We start from the raw sequence: 8,697 nt of genomic DNA on the forward strand, positions 1-8,697 counted from the left end.
AATAAATGCTCAAAATGATGTCCGTCAACCTCGATGCATTTGGCTATACATGTAACGACATTCCTCTCATCAGCGAGTAGTTCGCCTTCCGTAATGTTCCAACATGCATTGACAATGCTATGACGCATGTTGTCAGGCGTTGTCGGTGGATCACGATAGCAAATATCCTTCAACTTTCCCCACAGAAAGAAATCCAGGGACGTCAGATCCGGTGAACGTGCGGGCCATGTGCTTCGACGACCAATCCACCTGTCATGAAATATGCTATTCAATACCGCTTCAACCGCACTCGAGCTACGAGGTGCGGCTAGAGAAAAACCGGACTGATGCTGGAAAAAACATTTATTTACAATTATTTACAATTTCATGTTATCTCCTTCAATGTACTCTCCTCCTCGGTCTCTACACCGCTCCATACGAATTTTCCACTGTTCATAGCAATGCTGCAGATCATTTTCGGTAAGTCCATACATTACTTCCGTCGCTTTTTCTTTTACTGCTTCAGCAGTCTCAAATCTAGTTCCTTTCAAAGCTGACTTGACTTTAGAGAAAAGAAAAAAGTCACAGGGGGTCAAATCAGGTGAGTAGGGTGGATGATCTAAGATGGGAATGTTGTGTTTTGCCAAAAAGTCTTCACTGACAACGCACTGTGAGCTGGGGCATTGTCTTGGTGAAGGATCCATGACTTTTTTCTCCACAAATCGTTCCGTTTTCTCCGTACTCGCTCACGTAGGGTAGCCAGGACGCTAATGTAGTAATGCTGATTCACTGTTTGTCCCTCTGGTACCCAATCAATGTGCACAATCCCTTTGATGTCAAAAAAACAATCATCATTGCCTTGAATTTCGATTTTGACATTCGTGCTTTTTTTTGTCGTGGAGAACCAGGAGTTTTGCAGTGCATCGATTGGCGTTTAGTTTCGGGATCGTAAGTAAAAAACCACGATTCATCGCAAGTAATAACATTTTGTAAGAAGGTGGGATAACTTTCAATGTTTTCCAGGATGTCAGAACAAATCATTCTTCGGCGTTCCTTCTGTTCAATTGTGAGACACTTTGGAACCATTTTTGAACACACTTTGTTCATGTTGAAACTTTCATGTGGAATCTGCCTAACACTTTCCTTGTCAACTCCTGTTAACTCAGACACTGCTCTGATTGTTAAACGGCGATCTTGTCGAACAAGTTTACCGATTTTTTCAATGTTTGCATCAGTTTTTGCTGACAATGGTCTGCCAGTGCGAGTGTCATCACTGGTGTCTTCGCGGCCATCTTTAAATCGTTTAAACCACTCAAACACTTGTGTTCGCGATAAACAATCATCGCCGTACACTTGTTGTAACATTACAAACGTTTCACTTGCAGATTTTCCTAGTTTGAAACAAAATTTGATGTTAACACGCTGTTCTTTCTGTACACTCAACATTTTCCGACGCACAGACAAAACGTCAACTACTTAAAACAGGCGCCACGGGCAGACTGAGTGCAGGAGGCAGATGAAACTCGAGCAGTAGGCGGAGCGAGAGTCACGTGACAGGCCACGCGACTTTCAGCCTTATTGCATTCGTTTTATTGTTTCACCAGTACTAGTCCGGTTTTTTTCTAGCCACACCTCGTATGTGCCGGACATCGATCCTGTTGGAAGTACATCGCCATTCTGTCATGCAGTGAAATGTCTTGTAGTAACATCGGTATAACATTACGTAGGAAATGAGCATACATTGCACCATTTAGATTGCCATCGATAAAATGGGGGCCAATTATCCTTTCTCCCATAATGCTATTATGATCACTTGTCAATGAAACATTCTGTGTCAATCGCTTTAGAAGAGAACTCAGGAATTCGGTAACTGGAAGAAGCCGACTGAGAGAAAGTCGTTATCACTTTAAGTCAAAAAGTGTGGGTCGTATCGTACTTCGGACAACATCACTCGGCATTTCTTTGTATCCCATCGTTCAGGTCAATATGTATCTAAATGTAAAGGCATACGTCACATTAAAATCCAAGGAACTAACAAAATAGGAGGCAGTCTGTCCTTCCAGCACTGACGCAACCAAAGCTGGAGATCGTAGCTGCAAAAGGAATGTGTGGTTTCTCATGTGGGACATCAAAATGTTGTTAGACGTTTAGATCTGACAGAAGGAGAAAGAAACACATTAGCTGTTCACATCGCAAACAGAATTCAATTCCATGCGATACTCGACAAAAATAAGACACTTTATCTGATTTCGAGCTAGAGCGTATCCATCTGCTGACAAAAAAGGATATAGATAACATTGAGCAGTGTAATGATTTACGTTCCGAAGTCACCACTGTGGAACCGTGGATAAACGAAATCAATGCTGTCGATAAACCCTGAGCGTTATTCTACAGCCGCGTGGTTTGAGGCGCCACGTCGCGGATTGCGCGGCCCCTCCCGCCGGAGGTTCGAGTCCTCCCTCGGACATGGGTGTGTGTGTTGTTCTTAGCATAAGTTAGTTTAAGTTAGTTTACGTAGTGTGTAAGTCTAGGGACCGATAACCTCAGCAGTTTGGTCCCTTAGGAATTTTCGTTATTATACAGACCACAATATACAAGCAGCCAACATCATCCACTTCTGAGAAAGGGAAGACTTTGTCCTCATCATTATCAACAATGCTCAGTGTGAAATTCTGAAGAAGTACGGCAGTTACTGTATTTGCATCGATGGTTACGGTTTTGAGTTAATTACACTTCTTGTGCTTGACGACCTGAGACAACGTTGTGCTTTTCTTATTTCAAACAAGTCTACTCAAGAGGTGCTATCATTTTTTTAGTGAAATGCAGTAGGAAAAATGCGTCGTCAGGTGTTTGTCAGATTTAGTTGAGTCGTTTTATAAAGTTTGGCTTGTGGACAGACTGTACTGCTCATGGGCAGGGCAGGGCATAGAGAAAAAACATATGTGCAAATATCAAATCGAAGGAAAGACAAGCTGAAACTTATAAACCAGTGAGGAGTTTGATGCAAGAAGGAGGCGTTATAACACTTGAGCACCTATTTCCTTTAGCACTGTAGCGACTGATTTCAGATTCTGTTAAAGCAGAGTTTGGGTTAAATCTTCAGGAATTTTACTGTAAAAGCATCAGGCGCTGGGCATACCGTTAAAGAGACAGCAGCGTTATCAGCACAATCATGCGTATTGAAAGTATGTACCGAACAATAAAATACATACACTGATCAGCCAGAACATTATGACCATCGACCTATTATCGGTATAAACCCGTCCAGGCGATAGCAGCGTCACTTGGAGAGGAATGATTGCTATACTCTGTTCATCGTAAGAATAAATCTGCTGTAAACATTACGCCATGTATTCTTCCGACTTTGCTTGAATTTCACTGGATTTCTTTTCACGTGGAGCGGAAGCCAAGCTGTGACCAGTACAGTCAAGCACGATCATTAGGATGCATTGTATGCTGTGTTACGAGGACTGAGCGATACTGCGGGACAAGTTACCGGCGCATTAAACTTGGACACACACGGGCGAGCCAGCGGACCAGTTAATCTGCAATTATGTGAGCAGTTGCAGTTCAGACTTAAAAACAAACGAGCAAAGAAACAATATAGCTTCGAATGTCATTTCATTTTTAAAGAGAATGAAATAATGTTCGGCAGAACTCAAGCATTACCGCGCGCTTTTTAGGTGGCCAGACAGGAAGCATAAAATGCTCTCGTTTCCACCTGACATAATATTCTAATGTAAACAAGAGTGATGAAAATTCCTAACTTAAACACAGGATAATTTTCTGAGTGAGCTACGTGTGACGCAAAAGAATACTGCATCGATTTTACCGTACTGTTGAATACTGAAGCCACTGGAGGTATTAATTACAGTCAGTCGTCTGGTAACCTCCCTTATCCGAATCCGAGAACTACATTTCAATTTTGGAACTGTCATCCGCTACGTTGATAACGAGTCGATCAACGACAGAATCCACGAAGCCAAGCAGGAGCCGCATTTTCTCCTTTTCTTTCATGACGTGCTGTTTTATATCCCGCCAGCGTTCGGCAGTGACGTGTGAAGAAGTTGCATGCGTTAGTTCTAGTGCGCCTGGCAGCTTAAACAGTCTTGTTATTTATCGGACCAAATCCCTTGAATTGGCTCCAGATCAGTTCTGTTGGGTTCATATTGTAATAGTAGAGTGGAAAATGTAAAAATGCAGCATTTGTATGGTGTGTTCGATGCTGTGAAAATGATTGTTTTTCATGTTTCTACGACACTTATGTACATCCGTGATGTAAAACAATGGACATAGTCCAAATAAAGAGTATTTGGTTTTTAATATCTGCTTTAAAAAATTAGATGTTTACGTTTTCTTAATTTAAGCAACCTTTATTAACAGTCTTTCATAAAATATCGATAATTAAGAATTTATATTTGAAATGGAGATAGGAATTACGCGTGCAGTATGTAATCAGAAATATGAAGACGTGCATTATTCATAAAAATGATGACGAATTTTACGATTACAAGATGTAGGTATTTCAAATTGAACGAGACTTGAGAGAGACTTGAATGAGCGAACTGCAGTAAATTGTCAACCTATTGCGCTGCCGGCTCCGCATTGCATTCATTGGGTTCTTGCATCTAAACTGTATCTAATACAGTCTCTCGAAAAACTTCGTCCGCAGCTCGTGGTCTAGTGGCTAGCGATGCTGCCTCTGGATTACGGGCTCCCGCGTTCGATTCCCGGTCGCGTTGGGGAATTTCTCCGCCCGGGAACTGGGTGTTTGTGTTGTCCTCATCATTTCATCATCATTCGTGAAAGTGGGTAGATTTGATTGTGTAAAGATTGGGACTTTGTACGGGCGCTGATGACCGCGCAGTTGAGCGCCCCACAACCAACATCATCATCATCGAAAAACTTCAAAGCCGATTATCTCTGTACATTTGAGAAAAACACTAAGAACTACCTATTTCTCGGCATTTTTTAACCGTGTTTCACCATGGAACAGGATTCTCGGCACTTTTTAACCGTGTTTCACCTTGGAACAGGAAGCAGCCCCAGCCATTTCCATACTGCGTATTAACAGCCCGACAATCAGAGCACAAGGGTGCAGAGGCTGTGACTGTACACGATTTTTGAAATAAAAACAACTTAGCTAAAGTGTGATTAAGGAAAACGTTGATGCCTGTTAACAGATTTGAATATCTTAAAGTTTCATTTAACATCATCGCGTTTGTGTTTCTTTGCATCAGGTTTATTTTTACGATGAACGGAGTATAGTCAGACACACGCACTGTGCATGTAGTATCAGTGAGTGTGCCTTCTGTGTGTAGAAACACCCAGACCCCGAGCGGAGAAAATCTCCAAACCGGCCAGGCAGCGAACCCGGGCCCGCTTGCATGGGAGGTGAGCACGTTGCCACCCAGCTAAGCAGGCGGACAACAACACGAAATTTTCCCGTATTGTTCCGGGCACGCTGCAAACTTTTAACCGTGCGCCAAATGTTCTGGTTTTGAACATGAGGCATAATGACTTATATTTTTTAACCTTCTAGTACCAAATTTTACGATGCAGATTACATTTTTCATGCTAGGGCGCGCATGCGATGGCAGATGAGACAGAGTGACACAGATGTGACGTCAGAAGCAGAACTGCCTTGCTTGGGTATAAATTGTCACCGGTATGTAAGTGCGATTGTAGTACTAGCACTGCGTCACGGAAGTGCGGCTTGTTCTCCAAACATCGCACCCACTCAGATTTTTTTTTTCTTTTTGTGAACAAGCTGTACTTCCACTCCATGCGACAAGGCACATTGTTTCGTCCACTTCGGACGCAGGTTCAACATTTTATCGCAAGATATCGTAAATTTTACGTTTTAGAATTTATTTCTTTGTGGAAGCAGTGTGTTCAAAATGGATGGGACTGCGACAAATCCCATTAAGAGAAAATTAGATATTCAAACCAACACATTCCGGAATAGTAGACTGCAAGTGAATTGTTCAGTTCGGAGAAAAAGAACTTCCAGAATTGCAGTCAGTTCCAGGAAATGTATATAAAGCAAGATGTACCTTATGTGTTGGAAAAGCTGGAGAGGGATTTTCGATTTCGCACGGCGGCTTAACCGATGTTAGGCCCTTTTCAACGGTGTCAGCCACAAACACAGACGCTTAACATCAGTACAAACCACACTGATGAAAAGTCTCTACAAGGTGGACTCTGTTGAAACAGGCAAGGTACATGCTAATTTTAACATTTCTAATTTTCAAGGTAATAATAGACCTGTTTCGGCTATTATAAAATGATACTATTATTAGTGCTTCTTTCTTCGTTTTCAGATAATAGTGTCTCCGCTTACATTCCCGTTTCACACAGTTTAACATCATCTTAGCTACGCCAGCACTGACATCAATGTCGTCCCTTTTCAGATTTTATTACGCAAATCCAGATTTCGGCTAGTGGCTAGCCATTCTCAATGCACTATTTTCTATTCTCGACGCATGTAACTCCCTGTTGTTCGGGCGTCAGACACATTTCTGAAATGTGGCCTGAAATGTGTCTACGTTAAAGAAATGATTAGCGCATCAAAATTGTGCAGTGTTTTAGTTACATTTGTTTTCAGTATATTTCCTTCAAATGCGCTCACGGAGAGAGTTTTCTCCATTATGAGCATTAAATGGAGGGATGAGCGAAACAGATATTCAGTTTACCTAATAAAAAATGAATTGCACACTTATTTCAATTATGATGAAAGTTGCGGTTATTTTTATGAGACAGTATGGTCTAATGAAAAAATGTTGAGACTTGCACACTCAACTGGAAAGTACTCCTCTTCATTGTGTTGAGTGTATTATGAAGAAAATGTGAAGTAAATATAATTATTTAAAAAAAATTCAGTGTCGATAGATGTGTCGTATTCCTCAACACGTGACGAAACCAAGGTGAAACCACTACCACACGTCGTGGTGTTGGGCGTCCACCCCTGGAAACATACGTCGGCCGTCCTAAGCTGGGAAGGCTGGTAAAACAGGACAGGCGGCGAACTGTGGCGTGACTAACATCAGGCTTTAATGCTGGCCAGAGTTCAAGTGTGTCTGAAAGCATAGTGCTCCGAACACTCCTGACGATGAGCCACCGCAGCCGATGATCCATATGCCAACGTTAACACCATGGCATCGGCAACTAAGACTGAAATGGGCATGTGACCATCGACAATACGTTAACGCAGTGGCAGAGCATTGCGTAGTCTGATGAATCCCGATACCCCCTTCATCACGTCGATGGGAGGGCGGGAATCCGTCGACTCCCAAGGGAACAGTTCCGTGACACCTCTCTTGCATGACTGAGATAAGCTGGCGGCAGTCCCTTCTGTTCTGGGGAACATTCACTTGGGCATCCATGGGTCGAGTGAAACTCGTGCAAGGCACCATGACGGACGAGGAGTGTGGTACACTGGTTGCAGAAAACGTACACACCTTGATGACTGTTATGTTTCTCGACGGCAGTGGTATTGTTCAACAAGATTATGCACTATGTCACAAGGCCAGGAGTGTGATGGAGTAGTTCGAGGAACAGAGTGGCGAGTTCCAATTTTGATGTGCTGCCCCCCCCCCCCCCCCCAACTCTCCAGACCTGAACGCGATCGAACTGGCGTCAGAGCTCATCGCCCCCTCCTACACGGAATTTAAGGGAATTAGGTGATTTGTATGTGCAGATGTGGTGCCAACAACCTCCAGCGACCTTCCAAGACCTAATTGTTTCCATGCCACGACGCGTCGCCGCTGTTATCCGTGCCAAAGGTGAAAATACCGGGTATTAGGTACGTGGTCATAATGCTCTGGCTGATCGGTGCACATTTGGGTGGTAAAAATGTGAAATGTCTAGACAAATCCGTGCATGCATCAATCAGCTTCATCAGAGGTAAGTTATATGTCAGACTCATTATTCTGAAAAAGGGAAAACTTATAAATAAACTCCAGGATATTCGTACAAAGCACGAAGTGCAGAGGTGATTCGTGAATTCATTGTTGAAGAAGGAAATGGCTAGCTTGTATTATCTGCTTCTGGGGTGTATGTCACTTTCTTTGTTCAGAAAAGTTTGCACGACTGCGACTGTAAATCGATTTGAATTGAGTGTAACGCCTGCATACAACGATGTACATGTTCGTGCGAAGATTCCAGTGTCACATGGAACAGGTGTAAAAATACTCACTCTGTGTGCCTACAAAAATGAGACATCCAATTCTGCGGACGTCAGTAACTTCCGTGACGTTAATTACGACATCCAAGAGGGTGCATTACATATTTATGAAGAAGGGGAATCAGTAAATGAGAAAAATAGTATGTTGGTCGAACTTAGCAGCGAAAATTAAACCACCGAGAATTAAATCAGCAAAAGGAGAAAATGAGAAAATTTGACGATCTGATTGACACATCTTCTCCAAGTAAACAGCAGGTTTCAAACGCCAGATGTCAAGCCTGGAAGGTACTTTAGTTGCTGTTGATTCCAACACACATCATCAAAGAATTGGTCCCTGCAGTGTTTCATTAAGAAAGGAACAAAGTCTCGCTGAGAACGTATATGTAATGCAGCAAGTAAAAGATCTGCTTTCCACTGTTATTTTAATTTCAGTGTGTTCAAATGTACTTCCAATAATGTTACAATGTAGTGGTTGGTGGTAAAATTGAGAGCGCTTTAGTGTTAGCGCTGCGGAAGTGCTCGTCTATTATGTG

The sequence above is a fragment of the Schistocerca americana genome, chromosome X (assembly GCF_021461395.2).
Source record: "Schistocerca americana isolate TAMUIC-IGC-003095 chromosome X, iqSchAmer2.1, whole genome shotgun sequence".
In the NCBI taxonomy this organism is placed as follows: Eukaryota; Metazoa; Arthropoda; class Insecta; order Orthoptera; family Acrididae; genus Schistocerca; species Schistocerca americana.